At 51.6% G+C, this 12,561-nt stretch overlaps 1 protein-coding gene across 1 annotated transcript in view; it reads right to left on the bottom strand.

The window, feature by feature from the left end:
- The window catches only part of LOC142310107 (pancreatic lipase-related protein 2-like), a 100,661-nt gene that overhangs the window by 31,831 nt on the left and 56,269 nt on the right, over positions 1-12,561 (bottom strand). The gene's annotated exons all lie outside the window — the stretch shown is intronic.

Genomic DNA, 12,561 nt, shown 5'->3' on the forward strand with positions numbered 1-12,561 from the left:
GGGGTTTTTTTTTGTTTTTCTTTTTTCTTTTTGTTTTTTCCCCTCCATGAATTCTTGTAAATTTGTATGAAAAACTAAACATTGCTACAATTGTTAAACATATTGTTGTCATGTGATGTACCGTAATTATTATTTATTTATTATTAATGTTCTATTCATGCAATATATATATTTCTATGACTGTTTAAATTATTGGAGTTTTCCATTATTATTGTATTATCAATGATTAAGAGCGCTCTTTGCACTTGAAACGCATAAGAGAGCCACCATGCTTTTTCAAAATGTTTTGATATAAACTTTATTCTTTTATCCTGGTGCCTATCCTTCACACTTTTTTCATGGTTTACCTGTGGTCCCAGGTGGAAGGCACATGGAGCAATAGAAGTGAGTGCTGGAGATGTGTGCTTTGTTTTTGCTGCATCCTCGACAGTTGTTCACTATTGTCACGCTCTCCGGGTCCCCTGCTCTGCTCCCCGGCTCACCTGCCACGCTCCCCGGCTTCCCTGCTTCGCTCCCCGGCTCCTCTGTCTGGCGTCCCCTGCTCCCCGGTCTCCAGCCTCCATCGCCTGCGGTCCCCAGGCGGCCCGGTCCCCGCTCCCAGCGCCCGTCGGCTACTCAGCCCCAGCCCGGCTCTCCTGCTTCCTGCTCACCGCTCCCTGCCCTGGCTTCTGGCACCCGGGCCTCGCGCATGCGCATTACGGCGCGCGCGCGGTCATTGACCCTCTCTTAAAGGGCCAGCGTCCACTGACAGGAAATTGAACACACAGGTACAGGGTATAAAGGGGTTTAATGTCCAAGTGGGCGGGGCCTGTTCTTCGTGTTTCCTAAGCTAGGAGTCAGGTCTCCTTGTGTCTCTGTGATATACTTACCTATCTCTCTTCTAGAGCCGCTCCTGCCTCGCCATCTGGTCCTGCCGATCCCGAACCCCGAACGCTGACTATCTGCCATCCCATCAGTCCGTTCCATCTCTGATCCCTGTGGTGACCCGTCCTCTCGCTCCATCGGTTCCGGACTCTGCCTGACAACATCTCGGCCTCCGAACGTGAGCTCCGTCACCCGGACTACCATCAGTGACTCCGTGGTCCCAGGGACTTCTACACTCCACTCTTTTGCACGGACTGTCCTGCTACCCGTAGTGCTCCGGCTACCGGACCCCTTGCCTTCATTAAGGAGTTCGGCCCAGTGGATCCACCTCCTGGGTCTGCCTGTCCACCTGGCCCTAACAGTAAGAACAGGCCATGGATCCCGCCCAAGCACTAGCGGCCTTGCAGGAGGAACTCACACGCCAGCGTGAGACCGAGACCCGCATGCTGAACTTCATGTCTTCTGTGGACGCCCGCCTGAACACGCTGCAAGCGTCGGTCACATCTTCGGCATCTCGAGCTTCCACTGTACAATCCACGGCCACAGCTCCCGTGGCAGCCTCCTCGGATGCTTCCAGACTTCGTTTGGCCTCACCACCCCGGTACGCCGGAGATCCCAAGACCTGCAGGGGATTCATAAACCAATGCTCCCTCCATTTCAAGCAGCTGCCGCACTTGTTTGCCTCCGACCAAGCCAAGGTCGCGTTCATGATGTCCCATCTAGAGGGTGAGGCGCTGGCCTGGATGAACCCCTTGTGGGAGAAGGAGGAACCGGTGACCACCAACATCCAGGAGTTCCTGCATGCATTTCGTGGCACCTTTGACGAGCCCGGACGCGCCTCCGCGTCTGCCTCATCTCTCCTCCGGCTACGTCAGGGGACTCTGACGGTGTTTCAATATGCCATCCGTTTTCGCACCTTGGCTTCGGAACTCGGGTGGAACAATGAGGCTCTAACCGCCGCCTTCTGGGAAGGTCTCTCGGGTTGTATCAAAGATGAGCTGGCTGGTCGTGACGTGCCGTCCACCCTGGATGCCCTGATTGCCCTAGCGACTCGAGTGGATCTTCGTTTTCAGGAGCGATCCAAAGAGGTGTCCCGTGAGAGACGTCCGATACGGCATTCCTCTCCTCTGCAGAAGCCCGCCGTACTTCAGTCAACGTCATCTGGTGTCTCCGTCCACGAGCCCATGCAGATCGACCGTTTGCGGCAGTCTGAACAACGCCGAGCAGAACGGCTGGCCAAGGGCCTCTGCTTCTACTGCGAAGAGGGCACACACCTTCTACGCTCCTGTCCAGAGAGGCCGGGAAACTCCAAAGCCTAGGGTTGGTAGGAGAGGCCACCCTAGGTGCTGGGATTCTCTCAGACCCGGTTACGTGGACTGTTCAAGTGACAACGGGAGAGACGCGGTTCATGGCCGAGGCATACCTAGATTCCGGGGCAGCAGGCAATTTCATCCAGCAGGCCACGGTGGACAAGTACCAGGTGCCTGTTACTCCACTCGACAAACCCCTCGTGATTGCCTCTGTGGATGGGAGACCCCTCTCTGACACCATCTCGTGGATCACCAAGCCGGTGGAACTGCGTATCGATGCCCTGCACACCGAGAACATCGCTCTCTATGTCCTCCCACACATGTCCCATCAAATCCTGCTGGGACTCCCCTGGTTACGGACACACGAACCCTCAGTCAGCTGGGGTACTGGTGAAATCACCCGATGGGGCTCCTCTTGCCACGAGAACTGTCTGAAGACTATTCAACCCATCCGACGACCTCCGGTTCCGGAGTCCCTACCGGGACTGCCCTCGGCCTATTGGTCCTTCGCGGACGTCTTTGATAAAAAGGAGTCAGAGGTACTGCCGCCACATCGTCCTTACGATTGTGCCATCGACCTGCTCCCGGGAACTACACCACCTCGAGGACGGATATATCCGCTGTCTCCTGCCGAAACAAGGGCCATGTCTACCTACATCACAGAGAACCTGGCAAGGGGATTCATTCGGAGATCCTCCTCTCCTGCTGGAGCAGGCTTCTTCTTCGTTAAGAAGAAAGAGGGCGACCTACGCCCATGCATTGACTACCGGGGATTGAACCAAATCACCGTGAAAAATAAATACCCCCTGTCGCTCATCCCCGAATTGTTTGATCGGCTTAGAGGAGCTCGTGTGTTTACCAAGTTGGATCTTTGGGGTGCCTACAACCTGGTCCGCATCCACTCTGGGGACGAATGGAAGACCGCGTTCAATACTCGCGATGGGCACTATGAATACTGTGTGATGCCCTTCGGCCTGTGTAACGCACCAGCAGTCTTTCAGGAATTGGTGAACGACGTGTTCCGGGACCTTCTCTACATCTGTGTGGTGGTGTATCTTGATGACATCCTGGTCTTTTCTCCGGACCTCCAGACCCACAGAGAGAACGTGCAGCTGGTACTACAACGACTGAGGGAAAATCGTCTGTACGCCAAGTACGAGAAGTGTGTCTTCGAGCAATCTTCTCTTCCCTTCCTGGGTTACGTAATCTCCGATACCGGACTGCAGATGGATCCGGAGAAGGTCTCTTCCATTCTCAACTGGCCCCCTCCTTCCAGACTGAAGGCAATCCAACGCTTTCTGGGATTCGCAAACTATTACCGTCAGTTCATCCCTCACTTCTCGGCTCTGACTGCACCTCTCTCCGCCTTGACCAAGAAGGGGGCTAATCCAAAGGACTGGTCACCTGCGGCCGACGCCGCGTTTGGCTCTCTGAAGCGGGCATTTGCTTCCTCCCCTGTGCTCCACCGTCCGGAGTTAAACCGACAGTTCACCTTGGAGGTGGATGCCTCCTCCTCTGGAGCCGGAGCAGTGCTCATGCAGAAGTCCTCCTCCGGGAGGATGGTTACTTGCGGTTTCTACTCCAAGAGCTTCTCAGCGCCTGAACGCAACTACACCATCCGTGACCGAGAGCTATTGGCAGTCAAACTGGCTCTGGAGGAATGGCGCTACCTTCTAGAGGGAGCAGTGTACCCCGTGATCATTTACACGGACCACAAGAACCTGGAATACCTGCGGTCCGCTCAGCAACTGAACCCACGGCAAGCCAGGTGGTCCTTGTTCTTTGCCAGGTTCGATTTCCAGCTCCATTTCCTACCTGCGGACAAGAATGTACGCGCAGATGCCTTGTCCAGGTCATTCATGCCCATGGAACAGGAGGACGAGACATCCCAGCCCATCATCTGCCCTAGTAAAATCATTCCGGTGGCCCCTGTCACCCTGGCCCAGATACCGCCCGGGAAGACCTATGTCTCTGAGACTGACAGGCAAAAAGTGTTGCACTGGGGCCATGCCTCGAAAACAGCCGGCCATGCTGGTCAGAAGAGAACATGGAGTACGATTGTACGTCATTACTGGTGGCCATCCCTTCGCACGGACGTCGCTTCTTTTGTCTCAGCCTGCTCCTCTTGTGCCAGGAACAAGACGCCCAAACATCTGCCATATGGCCGTCTTCTGCCTCTGCCTATACCCTCAGTTCCGTGGCAACACATTGCAATGGACTTTATTACGGACTTGCCCCTCTCCTCCGGACACACAGTCATATGGGTCGTGGTGGATCGGTTCTCCAAAATGGCTCATTTCGTCCCTATGGCTGGACTGCCCTCTGCCCAGGAACTCGCTGACGCCTATATACAACACATCTTCCGCTTGCATGGCTTTCCATCACACATTGTGTCCGACAGAGGAACTCAGTTCACCTCCCGCTTCTGGAGGTCCCTCTGCAAACATCTGGGAGTGACTCTGGACTTTTCTTCAGCCTACCATCCTCAGTCGAATGGCCAAGTGGAACGAGTCAGTCAATCAGATCTTGACCTCCTTCTTACGTCACTACGTCAACGCCCATCATGACGACTGGTCCACGCTTCTTCCTTGGGCTGAATTCTCCCATAACCTCCACGTCAGTGAGTCCTCCTCCAGCTCTCCCTTCCATGTCGTTTACGGACTTCAGCCTTCCGTCCCATTACCTGTATCCTCTTCCTCGGATGTCCCTGCTGCTGATGCTGTAGCCCGTGACTTTGCAACAATTTGGGACTCTGTCAAGGCGTCCCTTGGACGTGCTTCCCTGCGGATGAAGAGACACGCAGACAAGAGGCGTCTGGATCCTCCGTGTTTCTCTTCAGGAGATCTCGTCTGGCTTGCTTCCAAGTACGTCCGATTGAAGCTACCATCCTACAAGCTGGGTCCTCGCTACATCGGGCCGTTTAAAGTCCTCTGCAGAATAAATGAGGTCTCCTACAAGCTGCAGCTCCCGGCCACGATGAGGATACCCAACTCCTTCCACGTCTCCCTGCTCAAGCCGGTTGTCCTTGGTCCCTTCTCCGCTGCTGCCAGTGCGGCTCCTCCTCCTATTGCCGATGATGACATCTATGCGGTGAGGGATATCGTGGCCATGAAAACCGTACGGGGCCGACAGTTCTTCCTGGTAGACTGGGCAGGGTATGGTCCTGAGGATAGGTCCTGGGAGCCCCGGGAGAATGTGGGTACTCCCCTGATCCGTGCCTTCCTGTCCCGGTTGCGGGGAGGGGGGTGTGGGGGGGTACTGTCACGCTCTCCGGGTCCCCTGCTCTGCTCCCCGGCTCACCTGCCACGCTCCCCGGCTTCCCTGCTTCGCTCCCCGGCTCCTCTGTCCGGCGTCCCCCGCTCCCCGGTCTCCAGCCTCCATCGCCTGCGGTCCCCAGGCGGCCCGGTCCCCGCTCCCAGCGCCCGTCGGCTACTCAGCCCCAGCCCGGCTCTCCTGCTTCCTGCTCACCGCTCCCTGCCCTGGCTTCTGGCACCCGGGCCTCGCGCATGTGCATTAGGGCGCGCACGCGGTCATTGACCCTCTCTTAAAGGGCCAGCGTCCACTGACAGGAAATTGAACACACAGGTACAGGGTATAAAGGGGTTTAATGTCCAAGTGGGCGGGGCCTGTTCTTCGTGTTTCCTAAGCTAGGAGTCAGGTCTCCTTGTGTCTCTGTGATATACTTACCTATCTCTCTTCTAGAGCCGCTCCTGCCTTGCCATCCGGTCCTGCCGATTCCCGAACCCCGAACGCTGACTATCTGCCATCCCGTCAGTCCGTTCCATCTCTGATCCCTGTGGTGACCCGTCCTCTCGCTCCATCGGTTCCGGACTCTGCCTGACAACATCTCGGCCTCCGAACGTGAGCTCCGTCACCCGGACTACCATCAGTGACTCCGTGGTCCCAGGGACTTCTACACTCCACTCTTTTGCACGGACTGTCCTGCTACCCGTAGTGCTCCGGCTACCGGACCCCTTGCCTTCATTAAGGAGTTCGGCCCAGTGGATCCACCTCCTGGGTCTGCCCGTCCACCTGGCCCTAACAACTATGTGTAAGACTTGAACTCTATTCTGCTGGTGCACGGGATGGTCTAAATAATATGTGCCACAACTCACAGAAATTGCTTCGGCCACTTAAATTGCTGCTGTTGCTAATGTTTCTGCGATGACGACTCAACATTACCGGGGTTGGAAGTCTAGAACTGGGATGCACACTGTGTGTCTCACTGCTGTCTTGGGGAAAACCATTCTTAAGATTGTGTGCAAGCTGGTTTCAATACTCCTGCATGTGTGCGTCCCTCTCCAGAGGGGAAGCATCTGGCAAAATTTACTCTTGTATCTAATAGAGTGGCAACCCATTATTCAGCACTATTTCTAATTATAACAACACATGTATTGTTGCAGCAAGAAGGCGCTCATGTGTTGGATGCTCCCATGAGGTGAAGTCCATGGTGTGTTGGTGGCGGGGTAACACTCAAGCTTGCTTCCTACATCCCCTCCCACCAACCACGGACAATGGAGAGAGGATCAATATCTTGTTCATCTGACTGTTGCTCGCCCGCCCATCAACTCTTCCTCCTCCATTTGTTCCTTAGCTCCTACAACTTCAACTAACAGTTTGCCTAGTTCCATGAACCTCCCCCTCAATTGCTATACTCCACCCTCCCATGCAATCCGTCGATGTGACAACAGTCCGAACCTTAGAGATCTTGGTATCCTTTCCGAATCCTCCCCTGCTTCCTCCTCTTCCTCTGGGACCATCATCTCCTCCTGTAGACTATTCAAATTTATCATCAGCGCTAACCATCTTAGTAGCCATTTTAAAAATATGCAGAAGGGTGCAGAGGTCTTCTGTGCCTACTCCGCCAGCATGATTTATGCCACGACCGAACTGCGTTGGCCCAGGCTTTGTGTCATGGCATACTGCATCAGGGCTCATCACTGCTGCCACAGTCGCTAAAATATGCGCAGAGTGGAACTGCACTCTGTCGGCACATTGCACATCAACCATTTAACCGGTAGACTGAAAGACCTCTGTACCGATGCAAGTCGATGAGCCGTGGGGTGTGAATGGCGGAAGTGAGCACACAGTGACTATGCCTTCTGCAGCAAAGCATCCAGGTCGGGATAGTGGCCTACAAATTGCTGTACAACCAGGTTGAGGACGTGAGCCACACAAGGCATGTGTGTGAGTTTGCCCCAATGTAAGGCTGCCACCAGGTTCACGATGTTACTGCACATGACCTTCCCTGGCTCCAGGTTCAGTAGAGACAGCCATTGTTGAAACTCGGCCTGCATAGCTGTTCACAACTCTGCATCTGTGTGACTGCATTCTCCAATGCATTCTAATTTCAACAGTACGGCGGTGGGAGGGATTCTCTCTGCACTTTTTGAATGGGTGTTACTTTAAGGGAAAGGTTGAGGGTGCAGGTTGAAGCCTTAGAGAAGGTGGAGGAGGCAGAAGCAATGAAGAAAGTGGTAGATATAGTCGTTTGTCTCGCAAGCCTTGGGGACTTCAAGACTTGTGGAGCAGTCTCTTCCCTGCCTGCCCCTGTAGTCACCTAAGTCACCCAGTGCCCAGTAAGTGAAATGTAATGCCCCTGGCCATGCTTACTTGTCCAGGTGTCAGTGGTGAAATGCAGGAAGGGGGAGGACATGCACCCGAAATGCGTTGTGGCTTTATAACATTACCAAATAAAAAAATTTATATTAGCAACATCTATCTCCAATCTGAGCAGTGCGGCCGTTACCGCGGTTTTTACACTGAACTCTTAGTGTAACATCCACACAGTGAGTTAAGAAAAAAATAAAAACAAAAAAAAACCCCTGTCTGCCACTCCTTTTACCTTTTTCCACCCCCTCCCTTCATCAAAGACTTTCTGTCAAGCTGCCACCAGGGGGAGCCGGAGCTCTGTAGCAGAAGACACTACACGGAGCAACAAGAACCAAGAAGTAGATACAGTGTGTGCTTGTACACTGCTTCACAGCACAGTTGGGGAGCAGAGCTGCGGGGCGTGTGAGGAATGGTCAGGCGGGCCGGGTCAAGCACAGTACGGGCAGAAGGAGGACCGGAGGAAAGAGCAGAAGCAGAGTAGAGGTCAGGCTGAGGTCAGTACCAGATGAAGCAACCGAGTGGGGAGGTAGAAGAGGGGACAGAGGAATGAGGGGACGACTAGGGGATGGAACACAGACAGGGCACAGGGGCACAGGCACAGACGGATCAGGATAACACTTACAGGACCAGCAATCACAGGCAAAGCAGTGCTAAGCTTATAGTCAGCGCTGGTTAACTGGAGATGTCAGTTTTTAAAGCATCCAAGCTCCAGAAGTGAGGCTCGGGAGATGGCTCTGCCCCCTAGCAGTGTGGACTGGGAGGCGGAACCGTGACACTTTCCCCCAGCTCATCATACAGCACAACTATTCTAGCCAAAGTCATAATGAGGTAGAAGAAAAGCATTAGTCCAAATGCAAAGAGTTACTGAACAAAGTCCAAAATTTACCGATTTAGAGAAAAGTGTTCGGAATCCAAACCTGAATGGCAAGGCTCGTGCTGAATTTGAGATTTGCAGACTTTATTCAAACAAGTTCTCTCATCTCTAGTGTGGCTGCTGGAGTAAAGGGTAGAGGTTGGAAGTGTGGATGATGGAGCAAGGAGTTGATGTGTGGCTGGTAGAGGGGTATGGATGTTGGAGCAAGGGATGGAGGTTGGCAGAGTGGATGGTGGAGTGAAGGGAGGAGACTGAAGATGTATATGGTGGAGTGAGATGTGGGGGTTGGAGATGTGGACAGTGGAAGGTGGGGTGGAGTTTGGTGGTAGGACTGTGGAGGTGTGGATGGTGGAGTGGAGGTTTGGATGGTGGAGTGAAGGGTGGAGGATGGCAGTGTGGATGGTGCAGGTGTGAAGGGTGGAATTTGGAGGTGTGACTGGTGTAGCAGTGTGGACAGTAAAATGAGGTTTGGAGGTGTGGACAGGGGACCAACATGTGGAGGTTGGTGGTGAGGATGGTGGAGCAAAGTATATGGTAGCTGGTGGTGTAGATGTGTGAATGCTGAAATGAACGGTGGAGGTTGGAGGTGTGGATGGTACAGCAAATACTGTGGATGGTGAAGCAAAGAATGCAGGATAGCAGTGCAGTTGGTGGAATGAGGGAGGTTGTTGGTGTGGAGATTTGTGGTTCTGCTGGTTGGGATGTGGTTGCTGGAGGTAAGGATAGAGATTGGAAGTGTGAATGGTGGAACAAGGAGTTGAGGTTGGCAGTGTGGACGATGGAGGTGTGGATGGTGGAGTGAAGGTTTGAGGTGTGAACAGTGAAGCAAAGAGTGATGGTTGGTTGTGTGGACGGTGGAGCGAGGGTTGGAGATGTGGTGCAAAATGTGGAAGTTGGCGTAGATGCTAGAGGGAAGGGTGGAGAGGGAGGTGTGAACATTAGAGAAAGGAGTGTGAACAGAGGAGCCAGGAATGCGTTGTGGTTGGTGAAGTGAGGTGTGGAGGTTGGTGGTGTGAATGGTGGAGTGGAGGGTGGACAATGGAGGTGTGGATGGTGCTGTGAAGTTAGGAGGTTGAAGGTGTGTTCGGTTGAATGAGAGGTAAAGATTGGAGATGTGAACTATGGAGCAAGGTGTGTCTGGTGGAGTGGGGTATGTAGAGATTGGTCGTATGGCTGATGGAGGTGTGGATGCTGGAGTGAAGGGTGGAAGTTAGAAGTGTGGTCGGTAGAGCAATTAATTAAGGTTATTGGTGTCGACAGTGGAGGTGTAGATGATGGAGTAGAGGTGGACGGTAGAGCAAGAGGTATGGATGGTAGAGCAAGGGATGGAGGTTGCTGGATAGATAGTGGAGTGAGGGGTGGAAATTGGAGGTGTGTTATGTGGATATTGTTGGTGTGGCTGATGGAGGTGTACACTCCCTGACAGAAGTTCTGTCGCTTATTTATGTTATGTAAATAAAAGCTTATAACCTGGTCTTAAATTGATCCATTGGTTTTATAAATTACTCTTTTGAAAGCTGAAACCCTCCCAAATTTGGTTTAGGTTATGAAAATAAAGTTGCTGCAAAGCTGAAATATTGATCATTTAATAAACACAGAAAGGTCAGATTTTGGCAAGACAAAGGTTTTTCCGCCTTGTCATATACTGCACCCAATCCTAGTTTACATCCTCACCTGTGCTCACTAAATGATCGGTTAATTAGTGGGTGTGTATAAAAAGAAACCCAGCACCCGAGACCTTCACTTGAACTGCAACTTGACCTCTGACAACATGCCAAAAATCCACCCTGCGACCAAAGCCTTGATTATCAAGAGGTTGAAGACCAGATCCATTGCAGAGGTGGCTGGCACATTTAATGTGTCTCAGCGTCAAGTACAAAGAATTAAAAAAAGATTTGAAGAGACTGGAGATGTTTTTGACAAGCTCAGGTCCGGCAGACCCCGCAAGACAACTGCTCAGGAGGAACGTTTGTTGGTTAGAAAATCCAAAGCCTGCTCCTCTTCCACTACAGCAGAGCTCCAACAGGCCTAGTCACCTTAAGTCCCTGTGTCAACTAGAACAGTTTGTAGGATTCTTTCTCGAAATGGCCTCCATGGTCGAATCAGTGCCCAGAAGCCAGCACTAAACAAAAGGCAATTAAAAAAACATGTGGCGTTTGCCAAGTTCCACAGCCTGCTAAACAGATGGACGCTGGAAATGTGGCAGAAGGTGGATTTCTCTGATGAATCTTCAGTTGAATTACACCACAGCCACCGCAAATACTGCAGGAGACCTACTGGAGCCCATATGGATACAAAATACACCCAGAAAACAGTTAAGTTTGGTGGTGGAAAGATCATGGTCTGGGGTTACATTCAGTATGGGGGTGTGCGAAACATTTGCAAGGTGGAAGGCAATATCAATAGCCTAAAATATCAAGAAGTATTAGCTACCTCTTACATTCATAAAAGGGGTCAAATTCTGCAGCAGGATGGTGCTCCATCTCATACATCCATCTCTACAACAAAGTTCCTCCTGGCAAAGAAGATCAAGGTGCTCAAGGACTGGCCAGCCCAGTCACCAGACATGAACATCATTGAGCATATTTGGGGTAGGATGAAAGAGGAAGCTTTGAAGACAAAACCAAAGAATCTGGATGAACTCTGGGAGGAATGTAAGACTGCATTGTTTGCTATTCCTGATGACTTTATGAATAAATTGTATGAATCATTGTTGAACCACATGGATGCAGTCCTTCAAGCTCATGGAAGTCACACAAAATATTAAATATGGCTCTAATAGCACCACAACTTCATTTACCAATGTTATGCAACATATCTTTGTATTAGAAGTTAATTATTTGTTTGAATTTCACATTACTTTCTGTGGGCGACAAAACTTTTGTCTTGCCAAAATCTGACCTTTCTGTGTTCATTAAATGATCAATATTTCAGCTTAGCGGCAACTTTATTTTCATAACCTAAACCAAATTTGGGAGGGTTTCAGCTTTCAAAAGAGTAATTTATAAAACCAATGGATGAATTTAAAGTCAAGTTATAAGCTTTTAATTACATAACATGGATAAGTGACAGACCTTCTGTCAGGGAGTGTAGGTGCTGGATTAAAGGATAAGGTTGGAGTGTGGATGGTGGAGCAAAGAGTTGAGGAGTTGAGGATGTTGTAGTGATTTTGGAGGTTGTAGGTGTAGACGGGGATGGTGGAACAAGGGGTGATGATTGGCAGTGTGGACAGTGGAATGAGGGTTGACGTGCGAACAGTGGAGCAAATGTTGTGGTTGGTGCTGAGGATGGTGAAGCAAGTTATGTGGAGGCTGGTGGTGTGGAGGTGTGGATGCTGAAGTGAAGAGTGGAGGTTGGAGTGTGGATGGGAGAGTAAGGAGTGTGGGCAGTGGAGCAAGAAATGGAGCATGGTGCTGTGGTTGGTGGAGTGAGGGATGGAGATTGTAGGTGAGGACGGTGGAACAAGGGGTGGAGGTTGGTGGTGTGGATTGTGGAGGTGTGGATGGTGGACTGAAGGATGGATGATGGAGGAGTGGATGGTGGAGCAAGGTGTGGTGGTGGAGTGATGGGTGGAGGTTGTTGGTGTGGATGGTGCAGCGAGGTATGTGGAGATTGGTGGTGTGGTTTGTGAAGGTATGGATACTAGAGTGAAGGGTCAAAGTTGGAAGTATGGACGGTAGAATAAAGAGTGGATGGTGCAGGTGTTTATGGAGAAGTAAAGGTTGGAGGTGTGATTGGTGGAGCAAGAGGTCTGGTTTGGATGGTGAAGCAAGGTATGGTTTTTAGAGGTGTTTACAATAGAGCGAGGTGTGGCTGGGGAGTGAAGGTTTGAGGTTGGTGGTGTTGATGGTGGAGCAATGCGTCTGGAGGTTGGTGATGTCACTGGTGAAGGTGTGTTTG

The sequence above is a fragment of the Anomaloglossus baeobatrachus genome, chromosome 5, assembly GCF_048569485.1.
Source record: "Anomaloglossus baeobatrachus isolate aAnoBae1 chromosome 5, aAnoBae1.hap1, whole genome shotgun sequence".
In the NCBI taxonomy this organism is placed as follows: domain Eukaryota; kingdom Metazoa; phylum Chordata; class Amphibia; order Anura; family Aromobatidae; genus Anomaloglossus; species Anomaloglossus baeobatrachus.